This window comes from Polypterus senegalus, chromosome 11, assembly GCF_016835505.1.
Source record: "Polypterus senegalus isolate Bchr_013 chromosome 11, ASM1683550v1, whole genome shotgun sequence".
Lineage (NCBI taxonomy): Eukaryota > Metazoa > Chordata > Cladistia > Polypteriformes > Polypteridae > Polypterus > Polypterus senegalus.
The window spans coordinates 104,389,708-104,407,301 of NC_053164.1; the positions used below are offsets into that span (position 1 = coordinate 104,389,708).

The window sequence follows — 17,594 nt, forward strand, 5'->3', positions numbered from 1 at the left end:
GTGACATGACCTGGTGTTATACTTATAGTCAGAGGTCCACAGAGTGAAGAGAAAAGGAGACAGGACGTTTTGTGGTGCTCCAGTGTTGCTCACATCCACATCAGAAATGCAGTCTTTGAGTCTCACAAACTGCATTCTACCTGGCAAACAGTTGATTATCCAGGACACCATAGGCCTGCATATCTCCGAGCTCACCCCATAACAGGGATGGCTACCACAAAAGGAATCATATAGTCCAGGACCAGTCTCTCAACGCTGTTCATGATGTGACATGCAAGTGCCTCTGGTCCATAGTGATTAGGTGATGATGTGCCTGCCTTTTTTAAGAACAGGAACAATACAGGTTGTTTTCCATAGCAGTGACAGTTTGTGAAGTCTCACGGACAGACTGAACAGGTGACGGAGGACACCACAAAGTTGGCCAACACAGGCCTTAAGAACTTGAGGATTGACTCCATCTGGACCCACTGCTTTTTCCTGTGTGTAGCTTCCGCAGATGTCTCCTTACTTTGTCTTTAGTTATGGACAGCCCACACTGAAGGACAGAGGTGGACTTGTCTATTGCCATTCAAGTTGACACAGCAAGACTTGCTGATGTAGTAAGGGATGATGCAAGGAGAGTGGACATTGGAAGAAGGTGGCAGTGGGAGGGAAAAATCTATTAAAAATGCATTCAGGGCATTATCTTTGTCCACATCCCACTCTAGCACCTAAGCCCTGGAAATAGGACTTGTGTCAAATAATTATCAAGTGATGACTTTGAAAAACACATCTCTGATAACCATCTGGACAATTATTAGAATATAGAATGTGCCTAAAATGTAAAATCTTTCTCAAATGTCTGAAAAGTACACACTACACATAATACATAACTTTGGTCTAAACATTTCCAGTTAGTAAGCTAGCACTGCAGGAATTTATGAAATAAAGTATCCAATTGGGTCATATTAAAATAATTGGAATATGAAACCAGACTAACAGCTGAATTTGATTAAACCAACTACAACTGATAAGAAAGAGATGGCATAAATGGGCATGAAAATACTGCCTTCAGTTGTCTTTTTAGTTCATTCAAACAATAAGAAAAACTACATGGAATTTTAATTTGCTTTATAATCTGACAGAAACATGACTTCACTTACTTTTATGGAGTGAAACAAACAGGTCGTTTCTGAACAGTTCAGATTGCAGATGCAGCCTTCAGCCTTTCTGGCCAGACAAGTTTGTTGGCTCTAAAGTTAAGCAGACATGATAATGATTAATTGGTTAAAGTCACATCATTTAAACTCATACTTAGCTTCTCAAAGTTAGCATTCAGAAGGGTGTGGGTCGAGGACAAGAACTGTTAAAAATGGTTGCTTGTTGCCTGAGATGTACATTAGGTAAATGTCACACTACACTAAGTTTGAGTTTTCGAGCATGCCACAGTTAATGGCTGCAGTTGCTGGATCTTGTGGCCTTAAGGATGTCAAATTATATGAAAAGAAATTGCAGCGAATGACAGATTAGCCAGTCCGCTCATAAATTCACAGCAAAGCGTCAAATTATGATTGGGCTATTACCAAATATTACCAAGTCAACACATTTTGGTAGACAATCAATGTGATGCATCTTTTTTCTTTATCCACTATGTCATGGTAAGACAAATAGAAGACATTGAATAGGTAGTCATCCTTTACACAATCCAGAACACCGTTTTCCCCCTTTTCCTCAAGCCACCACTGCTGTTCTATGTTCTTTCTCTTACAGATTCACGTACACTTTCAAACACATACTGACATAGTTGCAGCAAAATGGTGGATAGTTGTACAGCTCTATGACTGAGTAATATCGCATAACACAGGTATTAACCCCAACTTTCCATAACTCACCTAGGTTTTGTAAATAAAGGCTGAAAAATCCCTTGAAAAGTTGGTAGTTTGATAGGACTAAAATCATCTGTTGATTAAGAGTAACCCTTATAATTTAAACGAGCAGAGCATCTTAAAAATTGGTTATTATGCCAGTCAGAAGGAAAACTGAAAGGCAGGTATTCATCTAAGTCTATGGGAACTGTATGAGAGTGACTTTATTATTTTGATGGATTATGTCACGCTTTATTTTTTCAAATATAGTACATTTTTACTATATACCTTTTTTACAGCACAAAGGTTTAGAGCTTAGTCCTAACGGGGGGGGGATGGGTGAAGGGCATCAGGCATTATGGGCTAACATAATCTTTGCTACCATATACCTGTACTTGGTTTTTCTAATTAGTTACAGTAGACAAGTAGTTAATTAGTTATAGTAGACAAGTGATTAATGTTGCTGCCTCATGAATCCAGGTCCCTGGTTTTGAATCCCTGCCTGATCACTGTCTGTGTAGTCTACATACTCTCCCAGCATCTCTGTGGATTTTTGTTTACCCTGCTTTACAATTTTCCTACCACATCTGAAAGTCATGTGTGCCCTGAGATAGGCTGGCACACTTAACACAAGTAGTTTCCTCCCTATGTCTGCTACTGCCAGGACACGCTCCAGACTGTAAAGACCCTGAATTGCATTAAGTAGGACACCAGCAGTCCCCTTCCCTTCAGTAACCCCCTGATAAAAGATGTAAGAGCGAGCTTCTGGGGCAAACCAGACTGAATCACCACAGTGTCACATTAAAAAGTCAATGAAAACGTTTTTGTGACAGCTTAACAAATGGAAAAGTGATCAACGATGATTTTCTCTACCCCCAGTTCCTGGCACATGTTATCAATATAGATTTTCCAGTTTTAGTCCCTGTTGCTATGTGTTGCATTTGTAAAATTTGAAACTGATAAAAATAATTGCTTTATGCAGCAAATTATTACCAAGCAGATAATATCTCATTGTAAGCAGTGGATGTACACTATGGCCCAAAAAATGAACCCTCACTCCATCAACCAACTAATCCAATTTAAGGTCATGGGGACTTGCTGAATATTCCAACAGTACTAACCATAACACAGAAATTACCCCAAATCCAGGACTAGTTTGCAGTGTACTATTAACTTAATATGTATGTGATAAGATATAGGTGAAAAATCATAATGCATAGTGCAATTTTCCACATAGATGCAGGGAGAATGTGCAAACACCATGCAGGCCGTACCATGCTCTTTCATATCAAGTCAGAGTAATCATATTCACTGGTGCTATATAGTTGTTTATAGATACCCCTTAAAGTCAGTTAGTCAGTCATTTTCCAACCCGCTGTATCCTAACACAGGGTCATGGGGGTCTGCTGGAGCCAATCCCAGACAATACAGGGCGCAAGGCAGGAACAAATCCCAGGCAGGGGGCCAACCCACCGCAGCCCCTTAAAGTCTTTAAACATTTTATTTTTTAGACATTTATCCTTCACTGTTTATGTATTGTCAATGCTAGAGGTAACTGTTTCCTCTTAAACCCAAAAGACAGATGCTCAGGACACAGGGTAAAAGCACTCAGAAGTATTTTAATGTAATATTTTCTTAAACAGTGCCTCCAAAGCACCCCAGCCAGAATAAACAGGCAATTAAACCCCAAATTACAATAATTATAAATACAATTCACTCCTCCCAGCAAGCTCTGTCATACACCTCCTGACTACGGCTCAGGTCCTTTATATAGTCCTTGACCTTAAAGTGCTTCTGTCCTTCCGTCCACGTGACTTGCTAGCACTTCCGGGTCAGATGGAGAACTTGCTTTTTTCTTTAGCCCAGAAGTACTTTGGAGCTTCTGTTCTCGTGACTTGTTGAACGCGTTGTTGAACTCCATGTCCTATAGTGCCCTGCGGGAATCTGAGGCACTGCTGCAGTTCAGGGAAGCTGCCATCTAGCGCTTCAAGGGAGGCAGTGTCCACAAGTTGCTGCCTTCCCCATCCTTTTATTCTTTGGGCATCCTGGCCGGGTTGAGTTGCCAGCCGTCCATCACAGTATACAAGTCCCTGGGAGCTGGACATTGAAAATGAGAAAGGCAGGGGGCATGGATAGACTATCACAAGACAAGCTGATGCATATAGGCTTATACTAGACCAGGGGTCTCCAACTCGTCGCTCGCAACCCCTTTCCAAGTATCTCGTCATAGGGTTAATGAATCCTACATAAATTTGAAAACTTGGTTAGTCAAATTAGGGGTGGGCGATCTGTCCAAAAAATCATATCTGATCCTTAATACAAAATCATGATCCACAATCTGTATTGCAATCTTTTCAATGTGTCATTACTTAAGAAAATATCTGAACTCACACTAATCAAGACCTAAGTAACACTTTATTTTAAATATCAATCAAAGTTGAATTCAATTGTTGTCTTTTCGCTAGCTAAGCGGAGTTAAGGAACACGCCTCGAAGCTGGTGAGTGAGTGAGTAAGGCCCCTCCTCCCGGCCCATTGCATTGGTCTCGAATTTGCGTATATAAATCTGTACTGCAAGAGAACTATGATACATAGCGAAATGAGAGAAGTCGCTGAATCAACTAGAATGTTCAAGCAAATTACAAAAAAAATCCGATCTAAATCTGTTAAGTAGTTCTCTCGTGAAAAGCAGACAGACATACAGACAGAGAAACCTTGGATTTTATATATTATATATTAGTAAACCTTCAAAATAATGTGCAGTTAAAAGTCTCAACATCATTCTCAGCATTTCTGGAGCTGAGTAGAGCCAGATAACTATAAGAATCTTCACCAAGCAGCTCTGAAAAAGTCTGCTTTGTTTGGGTCTACACACCTCTGTGAGTCTGCCTTTTCTGACATGAATGTCATGAAATCAAAGTTCAGAACAAGGCTGACAGATGAACATTTAAATGACTCCATAAGAGTGACCCTAAGCGGCTATACTCCACCATACACCTTTCTTGTTGACTCCATGCAGTGCCAGTCATCTGACTAACTAAAAAACACATCACACATGCAACTGGACATGTAAACTCTTTTGTGAAGTGAAACAGTGACATGTAATAAAATAACAAATGACTATGTTATGTCTGTGTATTTGTAATTGCATTGTTTTGTTTTGACAGCATTCATGCTTTAATTCAATAGTGTGAGATACACATACAAAATGTACTTGTAGGTGAACTAAATATTTTTTGTGATGTTTTAATGCAAAATGTGAGTCGTGGACACCAACATTTTGTTAATGTTCAGGCAAAACAAGCTTATTCAGTTTGTTTGGGTTGAAATAAGCTATGAGAATAAACGTTAGAAAACATGAGTAGCTCTCGGCCATTTACATTTTGTAAAAGTAGCTCACAGGGGAAAAAAGGTTGGAGACCCCTGCACTAGACTAATTTCAACTTGCCAAAAAAACTAACTGTATGATTTTAGAATGTAGAAAGAAACTTCCCAGAAGAAAAACTTGCAAATGTAAAGCTGACACAGAAGAAATCTTAAATTATTAATCACATTTTATTTTACATAGAAGTATTACAGCAGATTCAAGGCATTTCATTTGATAAAGTAATGATATACTATTAAACATAACCAATGAACAGGGTTTTAAAAATGTAAAACAAATATGAAAAGTTTAACACTGACAGACAACAGGAAGACCCTGAAGTATTCCTGAGAAAGACAACATAACAAGGATCTAAGCATGTTAAGGCGGCACTGTGACACAGTTTTGAAAATGCTGCAGAAAAAGGTTAGTAAAATAAAATGAAAATGCCCTATCCAACACTGTTTGTATTGTATGAACTGGATTTTTTAAGTTGATTTGGAACTTGTGGCTTGACTGGCCTTCTAGTTCCATTTCCTTAGCTGCGTCTGTGCACCAAGGATCAAACAGAGTTGCTAGTAACATTTATACTTTGCCGTGTAACACTCAATATATCTGCAAATTGTGTCAGCAATATAGCTGTTTACTAAGGAGGCCAAGACGCGTTAATGTGTCCCTCAGGATACTGGAGAAAAACTGCATGTATCACAATGAGAGCATACTTATGTTCTCATTCTTAGCTTGGGATAGGGGATGTCAGTAGTTAGCAAGAGCTGCATGAAGAACACAATTAGACTAAGGTCCGTTCTCTGTGGACAGCAAAGTTTGCAGCTACAAGGGATATTTATGTGACTCAGGGACAAAAAGGAATTCCACCAAGATTGTGCAGGCCCTGATATAAACTTCCAGCAGCTGCACTGAAATCCAGCTCTCCAAAATATAACGCAAGATTTCAAAATTCAAAGAAAGTAGGTAGAAGCAGCTATATCTCAACCGCTACCTAACTGTAAAGTAAGACAAATGTGATATGACAACACTTCTTCAATCATTGTACTAATTACAGTGCTTTTACCATGCTGTTTAGGACTAGCCTGTTTTGTTACCTCATACATCTTTCATCCATGTGAGTTTTGCCACTTAAAATAACTCTTTTAGAAAATATATGGATGGTGTTACATTAAGAGACTTAGTTAACGGTTTTTAAAATTGGGTCATTTTACATTAATGTTCATTTACTTCATCAAAACTGAGATACGAGTCTATTAAAAAGATATTAAAAAGTAACAGTAAAGACAGAATGTACTGTAATTATATGAATTACTAGAGTACATAAAATGCATGTTTTTAATAGCATTTTACATTATCAATAGTTAAACACCAAGCCCAAATAAATTTGAGATGGTTGTCATAGTTTTTGCTAAATTCTGACTCAAGTGATGTTAAAATTCCATCTGTTAATGTACTGTTGTTAGTTGTTGGTTGTTGTGGATCTATGGCTAATTGTAGCTCATGTTTCTGAAACATTCAATATTTGAAGGAAGTACGTGATGGAAAGTTAAAAATCTCATTTATCCTCAAGTAAGTAACTGACAGGACAGCAAGTTCCCAGACACAAGAGCAAATCTTCTGGCAATTCGGTTATTTGTACTGAGGATTGGTTTTGCTATAAGGAGAGACTATCAGATGTGTGAAAGAACAAAAGATACAAGTTAAAATAAAATGTCTCAAGGCAAATTCGAAACATTAATCAATAATTGAGGGTTCACAGAATGCTTTTCTGTTTTAAGATAATTTAGTAAATTCACAAATTCCTTTTTTTCAATTTTAAAAAAAAATTGTACTGCATGCTCTGTTAAAAGATATTTCAATAAAAACTGAGCAATCTTGAAAAATTTCCTAGAAGAATAAGTCTACTAAATTTCAACTAAATCAGTCAACTAGAAACCAGGTTGTTTAATGTTGAAAGACAAATGGATAAACAGACAAACATGAAAAGGGCAATAAGTGTTCTAATATTATGTGGGATGTATGAAGGACATGCACCACATAAGTCTGCTTATATATAAATAAAAAGCAGAAAAATATACAGTATGTCAACTGAGTTGCACTTTCCATCTGATAAGACCACTGCTGATAAAGATAAGATTCTGTTTGATCTCAGGAGACAAATCGGTCAACCTCAGCTTTGCCAACCATGATGGACAAATGTATGCTCTCTTCATAGTTCAATAGCAATAGGAAAACACCTTACTTATATAAAAAAAATATGTTTTTTTTTTGCTAAAGACAAAGTTCTAATCATTCCATTACTACAAAGGCATTTTTTCCTTAGATTTAAAAGCTGAAGACAGACTGCAAAACTTCACTGTAGGAAAACAAGCTACACAGGATACATGGGGAGTGTGTAAAGACAACATGTTTGCCTAGCTGAAAGAAAGGGATTATCCAGTCAATAAATCCCAAGCAGGCAAATATAAGACAACAACAGCAGATCACTTCTTGAGATCTCTGAAGAATTACACATACTAACTACAAGACAGAAACTAAAAGCACAGACACTTGGACTGAGAAAGTGAATTTCTTCCAGCTGAGCCAGTAAAATCTCGCTATGGGACCTAAAAAACCATCAGGACAAAAGATTGCCTTCAGCACTTGACATGACAAGGAGTAGACAAAGACCAAGTATCATTTCTGCTTTGCACTTTTGGTTTACAGACAGATTAATACATAACCTAATAGTTATAGTAGAAATCTGCCAAAGTATTTGTACAGTTGAGTTTTGAATGTAGGAGCTATAGTTAACAGAAACTACTAATGCATTTGAGTAAAATGCGTTTTAGACCTTATAAGCTTTGTTTTCTAACTTGGATAGGAAATTTTAAGTTAAAACCTAAAAAATTATAATGAAACTTATTTCTTTGCACAGCCACTGCACTGACACTGAGTCAGATGTAAAGTTGATTTTAACCTCCAGCAGACTTCCAGCATCTGAAGACCTCATAAAAGCTAACAAACTACCAAGTTAAAAACCAAACAAAAATTAGACTTTAAACTAACATATAATTCTTTGAACAAAAATTAAGGAAAATATATACTGTAACTAAGTGTTGTTTAAAAAAAAAAAAAAAAAGAGAAAAAAGTTGTTCAGGATTTTGTATAGATCTAACTGTCCAGAAAATAATGGCATGTATGCTTTGCAAAGCAACAAACTGCAGACTTGCATTTGGTGCGTCTCAGTGTATTTTCACTAATCTGTGATATACGGCTCTTACATGGCACAACTGCAAGGCCTGTAAATGTTTCTGGAAAACAAATTCTTTTCTCTACATCAGTTTCTCTACAGACCATTTTTTTATCATTGTTTCTATCAAGGTGAATGGGAACTTTCAGTAAAATATTAAACTTCTTCAGAGATAAATCTAAAGTACTGAACTGGAAAAATAAAATTAGAAAAAAGTATTCAAACTGATAAAAACTCTTCCTACTGCTATATGCTCATATTAACCATTCCTAAACAACACAATAAGAGCCTTTTTACCTGTCAGTATGGTTTCATTCTAGACGATTTAGTAAAAACTATTTGCCTAATACTGCATGTGCCTGATGCCGGTTTTTACTGGAATTGGGATATTTTTATTGGCTGCACCCCAGCTGCTCTGCATTACAGCAAATCCTCAACTGGGAGGTTAAAAGTTAAATGTAAAATCTCAACTGTTTATGGCATGGGGACATGTTCAGTTCTCAAGGGAAATGTTTCCTGCTTCTGAGCTATTTTGTTTTTGTCTAGTCTATCTCTTTATTTTTCTACCTAAAACACTGCTAGCATTCAAGATAGAACATAGGAAAAAATCAAATTCAGCGCAGGCATCTGCCAAAAGGGGATATTATTTCTTAACATATACACACAATATCATGAGAAATTGTATCATCCTCAATGTGTAACACTAACTAAAACTATTGAGTATTTAGCTACCTCTTCCTAGTAATTTGCCAAACCTCACCAAAAACAAGAACAAAAGTCTAACATTTGGTAAAAAGGATGTAAATCACACATATTTACAAGTATACATGTGCTATGCAAACAGACTGTACAAATAATAATTCTGCTTATAAAAGAAGCCTGAAACAGTCTATAATTGTCTGTAAATTGTCTTTTTAGCAATGTTGAAAATGTAGATAATAGTACAGCACAGAACCTTCTTTCAGTTCAGTACAGCAAGAATTAGAGCAGCACATTACTTTACAAATATGACACTTAGCTAGTTCACATCAACACATGATCCATTAAGTCATTCTCGCTCCACCGCATGTCAATGTGAAAGTAATATAACTAGATCAATGGATGTTTCTCTTACTAGTGTGGATGAGAAAGTATAAGATTACATGAAACACTCATGCTGCAGTTACATAGACAGACTGACAGTACAAGATGCCTTTCTTGCACAATATGCAAAATGTGTTTCAGCATGCACAATGATGATTTAAGCTTTTACAATTATTTTTATTTCTGGTTCTATTGTATATCCAGTAGATTAAATTTGAAAAGGAAATCACTGATGGACTGACACACCAGACTAGAATGATTGGTGGTACCTGTGCCAAATGGGATGCTGTCATGGATAGGCAGTGGAGGACTGACTGTTGAGGTAATATGCTAGATGGCAGCATAAGAAAAGTTTATTTGAACCTGAGACTGTGTCTGGGGTTTAGAGATCTGAGGTGCCCACCAGTGGTCACACAGTGTCATGGTACAAACAGGTAAACTTTATCCCCTGGAATAATAAATATCTACCTAACCTAACCCAACCCAACCATCACTTATATTCTGGTGATATTGCAATGAGCAAATCTTCCCTCATTACCGCAGTCATACAACTAAAAAATATAAGTCAGTATTTAACAATATATAATCAATATTAATAGTTTGAAAATACAATCTATTACTGATGATATACAACCACAGAACGCTCATTTATATATGATTTTCTAACAGTAATAATACTCCCAAATTATTTTAATAATTTAGTTAAGGGTATTCATTATATTCTCCATACTCCAATATTCTACTGTACTATAAAAGGAAATAGGAAAATCTTCGAACCTCGCCCTTTCCACACTTAATTGTTTAAAGGCGGAAAACATAATGATGTCTATCGGCATAATTTGAATTCATCATCCTCCTAAACGTCCTGGACGATCTCGAATGCAACTGAGATTTCCTGTAGTATTAAAGAAAGCTGGACTGGAATCACTCAACGTCCTCTATACTCTTGCTACTCATTGTTCATTATTCATAACAGCATTAGCACCAAAGAAACCTGTCACACTGTTCATTTGTGTTACAATGTACTGACATTCCTAATGTTTAATTGTAGGTGCAAAAACTGCCAAAAAGATATAGCTTTCTTAAGAAACATGTTACTCTTTTTTTTTTTTTTTTTTTGCACAATGAAGGTTATTGCATGTGACAGATTGGCAAAAAATTGAAGATTTCATACAAAGCTGTCTATTACTGTCCTGAAAGAAGAGGATGAACTGTGTCAAACCAGGATTTAAAAAGAACGGGAAAGCCAAGATGGGCTACTCCATAAGTGGATGAGAAAAGAGCATATAGTCTGAGAAACAAAAGCCTTAAAGGTCTTCAGTTGTCTTATTCACTAATTGCTCACCAAATACCAGTGTCACCTGCAACAGAGAAAAGACAATTCCTGGATGCTGACCATAATACGGTTTCGCAGTCATCTTCTGTCCAATGTCTGTGTTCTTTTGCCCATTTTTCTATTTACTTGGGAGTTTCACTTATGGCTTTTTCTTTGAAACTCTCTAAGACTAGCATCCCAGAATGGTGACCTCTAACTTCTGATTGAGAATTGTGTTGCCAAACCAGCATATACAATATCCATAAAAAGCAATCTTCCTTTCTTTCTATATCCCTCCACCCAAAAAAAACTTTAAAAACTCCAAGCCCAAATATCTTATTTCGGTAAGTTTCACTATTGGAAAATCTCACACGAAATGTAATGCATTCAAAAGGGAACACAGCTTTTTTACCTATTGTGATGTCTTTGAAACGATCTTCATGCAGCTGGACAGTGGCAGTGTGATGCATTTGGTCAAGCATGCACTTCAGTTTATTTTATACACGATACGTGGCAATCTGAGATTAACTGATTATACTACATTTTTTTTCATTGAAAAGCCTTGCATTTTTGAAAAAGCCAACACTGCTATCAACTTGCATATGATCAAGTTCACAATAAAAATAGAGTTAAAAAAAAAAATTACACAGCAAATAATCAGAAGGAACCAAATCATGACTGAACAGAATAAAGCGCAATTTTTTTTCCCTGTTTTTAAAAACGTGATAAGAAGAAAACGGGACAATGCTTTTGAGTGAGTAAAAGTAATTCATATTTTTTTTGTTTGTTGTTTTGTTTGTTGGTAGACATTTATTCAAACCCACTATATATTAGGGCAGTACTTAATTTAAGGTTTTATGACAACAGAGAATCATGATTTTTAGCAAAGTTTAGCCTTGAATAACTTCAAATCACCTTTGTAACATTACCAAATACCACTATTGATGACATTCTTAAATAAAGAGTTCTGCTGCAATCTCTTTGACACCAGTACCACCAAGGACCATATGTAGCATTTTCAACAGTAAAGCGGCGCAAGTGAAATAATATTAGCCCCTGCTTAAAAAAAAAAACAGGCACTGTAACCGAGGCACACAGGCTTAGAAACTTTCCCAGGCAAAGCTCGGTAACACAGCTAATATACACAAACACACACATATATATAATTTTATAAAAATTTTTTTTTTTTTTATTATTGCAATGGACAGACCGTCATCCCAGACAGTATGGACTCCCTGTCTGTTACCTGGCCAGGAGGAAAGCGAAAAGAATGGCATAGGAGAAGGCTCACCAGGACAGGCATCCCAGAAGCAATGGATGATAATCCCCGAAACTGATGGGATGCCAACATACTGGAAGGACAGGAAGGAGTAATGGACCCTTTCCCGGTTGGGACCATACGGAACATAGTTATACTGTCTCCCATATGCAGGTCATTCCTCAAAATACTGGGTGGCAGCATGCCTTAAAGCGACTCCCAGTGTAAATGCACACAGGGCAACATAGGAGTTGTTTCCATAGGACTGTCCTGTTGGAAGTGAAGACTCCAATTCTAACTAAACTGCAGGTGCTTCCCGAAGACAAGGATTTGACACCAGAAGTGCTTCTGCGTGAGGGTTTAAAAGGAAACCATCCCTTAACCTAAGGGTCAGAGTTGGGAGGAGGAGGATGATGAGACTACCTGGGAGGTGTGGTATAAGAATAAAAACAACTTTATTTGAATTTATCATTTTGTTTGTGTAGTTGTGTTGGGTGTTTGGGGAGTTGTTACGCATCCTAGTGGATTTGAATATACAGGTCAAATTCCATTACAACAAAGTGCCAAAAAATTATTAAGACCTAAAAATTATTTTGTTGTAATGAAAAATTTGCTGTAATGAGATTCTATATTTGTCGCTTTAGTGCTTTAACACTAGAATTACCAAAGCTTACGAAAAAAACTCATAAATCCGGCCCACCTTAACTCCGCTTGCATCTCTCAGTCAGCGTCCTTTGTCTTGTAAATGTGTCCATAAGCCCAAGCAGTAAGCAGCCTACCATCCCATCCTCCCTCCGCTGCAGAAAGTGCAAAAACCTCTCCCAGTGCAAGTCTGGTTTATCAGGGAGTGAAGTAGTACATAGAGCACATGCATTCCACGTGTGTTCTGCTTCTACAAAGATCTATGTAAGTGTAGGATAACAGGAAATGCAAGAAATGTTGAACACATACCTAAAACAAACTTTTTTCATGTTTTTAAATAGCATTGATCTGGCTTTTATATAAGTAACATATAAATGTTTTTTTATGTAAAGACCATCACAAAACAATCAGAAGCAGGACTTTCCACGATACGTTGACGAGCTCTGTAAGCCACGTTGTTTCATTAAAAGACAGGTGTGGGGCAGACTGACTGACAGGATGACGCCCGACCTTTTGGTGCATCCAAACGGTGCCATCTTTCGCCTTTACGCTTGGTACAGCTGCGTTGTTCTTAAATGTGAGTGGACGTTTCTTGTGGGGGGTAGGGGTGCTTCTGTTCTCTTTCTCCGATCTGAGTTCACCTCTGTTATAGCACGTCTTTATTTGAAAACAGCAGTGTCAGATCGGGACAAATGTGAACGCAACTGAAAGAATAAAACTGAATAAAAAAAAAAAACTTAACCTTTACAAGTATCATACATTTACACCAGCTGTTACAGACTCAAATCATGTATGTTTTTATTCTATAATAGTAACAACAAGAACAGTTCACTACTCAAAAAGTTTATTTTGAGGCTCTCTTTGAGTAGGAATCAGCAGTTCTTACCACTGTACTAACAAAAAGAAACACACTACAACGAATCACACTAACCGGATTTCTTATTTCTTCGGTTATAGTCTTGAATAAAAGCGCACTTGTTCAGTTATATTTATACCTTTTCTTAAAGTGCTTACCGTAGATCCCGGAATACAGGCCGACCCGGTATATTTGCCGAACCCCTTCTCTACCTACTAAATTACATGTATTTGCCGATGACCGGTATTTAAGCCGACCCCCTTCTCCAAGCAAAATTTTTCTAAATTTCCTTAAAAGTGTCTCTTCGGGTATATTTATAATGTTTATCGGCGAGAATTTGAGACTGCCGGCATTTTTGATATATAATATAATGTGCATAATTTACCAAAACACCAATAATTTTTCTAATGTACTAACCAAAAAGTTATAAAAAGTGCCAAGCCTACTTCGATTAAGCTAGGAGCATGGCGGCACGCATGGTCGCAGCGGCTCAGGGCTCTCCTTTTCAGTGCACTTTTTTGTTGTTTTTTTACTTTTTTGTCCTTGTTTGTGCACGATCGGTTTGGCGAACATCCGCTACACCATTCAGAACCTTGTAGACATCGGTGTCCAGAGCCAGACATCTGTTTCAAGTGTTTTTCATCACACGCACAACATCCCAGACAACATAGCGAAAGCAGCGGGCTCTCCGTGGATTGTTGTCGGGTCTAGGAGACGACACAGATGGAGGAGGGAAAGAAAGCAGAAGCGGGGCCGCAGATCCGGCGTTATGCTAAGGCTAAAAAACAACAATACAAGCCCTATACAGAACTTTTTTCTGCACTGAAGGAGCTGCTTTTAATCTCATTGTAGATGTGTATAGTGACAATAAAAGGCATTCTATTCTAGAAACAATTTCATACTGTACTCACCATTTAATTTGACATCTTTGGGCTGCAGTAAGGGAGGAGATATTTCCACACAATGTCCATCTTCGTTTCGATTGCGATCGCTTACTTTTACCTTCTCTTCCTTCCTTAGCAATTATGTGTCTTGCTTGCATGGTCTTAATGAATTACATATATAGGTAAATCACTGCAATGACAGAAATTACATCCACAAACACATGTATCTGGGCTCCGACTGACGCTACTAACGCTCTCGGTTGTTTGTTTACAATCGCAAGCGGATACACGTGACGCATCTGTTTAAGTAAGCAAGGCGTTGATCGTAAACCAAAACGAAAAATTTCATTTTAAACTTCCCGATAATTTATTATAAATTTTATTAATAAAATCAACAACTAAAAACTAAATTCTTTATTTAATTTAAAGTACCGGCATGCAAAGTTACTTCTTCATCTGAAAGATGGCTCTGTGGTTTCGTCATTATTTACTTCCGTATTCATCGGCAAAACCGGCATTGCGCTGGAAATCTTGAATCTTAAACAATACTCGTTGTATAAACCGACCCCCAAACTCCAAGCCAAAAATCTAGGACGAAATTCTCGGCTTATATAACGGAATCTACGGTATTTGATATTTTCACCTGTACGCCATTTGTGTACTTTTTCAATTGGAACTGCAGATTCTTCTCCACAGATTGGTTTGGCTGCAATTACAAAATGATCTTGAAAGCGAATTAACCAACCCCAGCTGGCAGTAAATATTCATGGCCCAAGGAGATAGACATTAACTTTGTTTTTTCTTGAATGACTGGCCCACTAATAGGAATGTTTCTTGGACAAGCATCACTGAACCACATAAATGCTTTTTTGATGTCTTCAAATGCAGCAGCTCGCATACGTTTGCGCTGAGGCCCAAGGTTCACAACCCAAGAATTTTGTTCTATTTTTGCTCAGTCTTTCAAGAAAGCTGACAGTGTTGATGGCGAAAATCTGAATTTACTGGCAAAGTCATTTTTCTTTTTGCCAGAATCGAGAGCCACAAAGAAAAGTTTTTTTTCAAATGTGAACTGATGCCGTTTTTTTCGTGTCTGCAATTTCTATAAGAGGGTGTCAATGAGTTAAATTCCAATGGATGTTTTTCAAATGTTGAAGAGTAATAAGCAAAAGGTATCAGAGAAAATCACAGAAAACAAAACACAGCAAAAAACAGTACAAGGGAAGTTCAAAGAAAGAATAATTTCTGTTCGGGGATTGTTGTGCACAACTGAGCTGCGACCACAGAATTAACTGGTCTGTGGATGATTCATTCAATCATTTTAAAGTGTTTTGGGCAATTCATTATAATAAAAGTATCTGCTGAATGCATTTTGTAGTAAGATTTTTATAGACTTTGTCTTATGGGGAAACTGTCAGGACCGTAAAAATACTTAGTTGTAATGGAATTTGACCTGTGTACATTATCTATACTAATAAAAGGCAAAGCCCTCACTGACTGACTGACTGACTCACTGACTCATCACTAATTCTCCAAGTTCCCGTGTAGGTAGAAGGCTGAAATTTGGCAGGCTAATTCCTTACAGCTTCCTTACAATAGTTGGTCAGGTTTCATGTCGAAATTCTATGCGTAATGGTCATAACTGGAAGCTATTTTTCTCCATTTATGTATATATAAATGTTTATGTGTGTGTATGTGTATGTGTATATATATATATATATATATATATAAACTGCTCAAAAAATTGAAGGAACACTTTAAAACACATCAGATCTCAATGGGAAAAAGAAATCCTCCTGGATATCTATACTGATATAGACTGGGTAATGTGTTAGGAACGAAAGGATGCCACATCGTTTGATGGAAATGAAAATGATCAACCTACAGAGCCCTGAATTCAAAGACGCCCCAAATATCAGAGTGAAAAAATTATGTGGCAGGCTAGTCCATTTTGCCAAAATTTAACTGCAGCAACTCAAAATTGTACGCAGCACTTTGTATGGCCCCTGTGTTCTTGTATACATGCCTGACAACATCGGTGCATGCTTCTAATGAGATGACAAATGGTGTTGTGGGGGATCTCCTCCCAGATCTGGACCAGGGCATTAATGAGCTCCTGGACAGTCTGAGGTGCAACCTGGTGGCATTGGATGGACCAAAACATAATGTCCCAAAGGTGTTCTATTGGATTTAGGTCAGGAAAGTGTGGTGGCCAGTCAATGGTATCAATTCCTTCATCCTCCAGGAACTGTCTGCAAACTCTCACCACATGAGGCCAGAAATTGTCGTGCACCAGGAGCCACCATACCAGCAGAGGGTCTGAAAATGGGTCCAAGGATTTCATCCTGATACCTAATGGCAGCCAAGGTGCCTTTGTCAAGCCTGTAGCGGTCTGTGTGACCCTCCATGGATATCCCACCACCAAACTGCTCATGCTGAATGATGTTACAGGCAGCATAATGTTCTCCATGGCTTCTCCAGACCCTTTCACTTCTGTCACGTGCGCAGGGTGAACCTGCTCTCATCTGTAAAAGCACAGGGCACCAGTGGTGCATCTGCCAATTCTGGTATTCTATGGCGAATGCCAATCGAGCTGCATGCTGCTGGGCAGTGAGCTCAGGAGCCCATTAGAGGCCATGGGGCCCTTGGGTCACCCTCATGAAGTCTTTCTGGTTGTTTGGTCAGAGACATTCACACCAGTGGCCTGCTGGAGGTCATTTTGTAGGGCTCTGACAGTGCTCATCCTGTTCCTCCTTGCCCAAAGGAGCAGATACTGGTCCTGCTGATGGGTTATGGACCTTCTATGGCCCTCTCCACCTCTCCTAGAGTAACTTCTTGTCTCCTAGAATCTCCCCCATGCCCTTGAGACTGTGCAAGGAGACACAGCAAACCTTCTGGCAATGACACGTAGTGATGTGCCATCCTGGAGAAGTTGGACTACCTGTGCAACCTCTGTAGGGTCCAGGTATCGCCTCATGCTACCAGTAGTGACACTGACTGTAGCCAAATGCAAAACTAGTGAAGAAACAGTCAGAAAAGATGAGGAGGGAAAAATGTCAGTGGCCTCCACCTGTTAAACCATTCCTGTTTTGGGGGTCATCTCATTGTTGCC

At 38.1% G+C, this 17,594-nt stretch overlaps 1 protein-coding gene across 4 annotated transcripts in view; it reads right to left on the reverse strand.

Moving 5' to 3' along the window:
• Positions 1-17,594, reverse strand: part of cald1a (caldesmon 1a) — a 304,498-nt gene that overhangs the window by 182,178 nt on the left and 104,726 nt on the right. For all 4 annotated transcript variants that reach the window (XR_005635608.1, XR_005635609.1, XM_039769419.1 and 1 more), the window contains exon 3: positions 1,143-1,232. The gene's annotated coding sequence lies outside the window, so the exon portion shown is untranslated. The remainder of the gene's footprint in view (positions 1-1,142; positions 1,233-17,594) is intronic.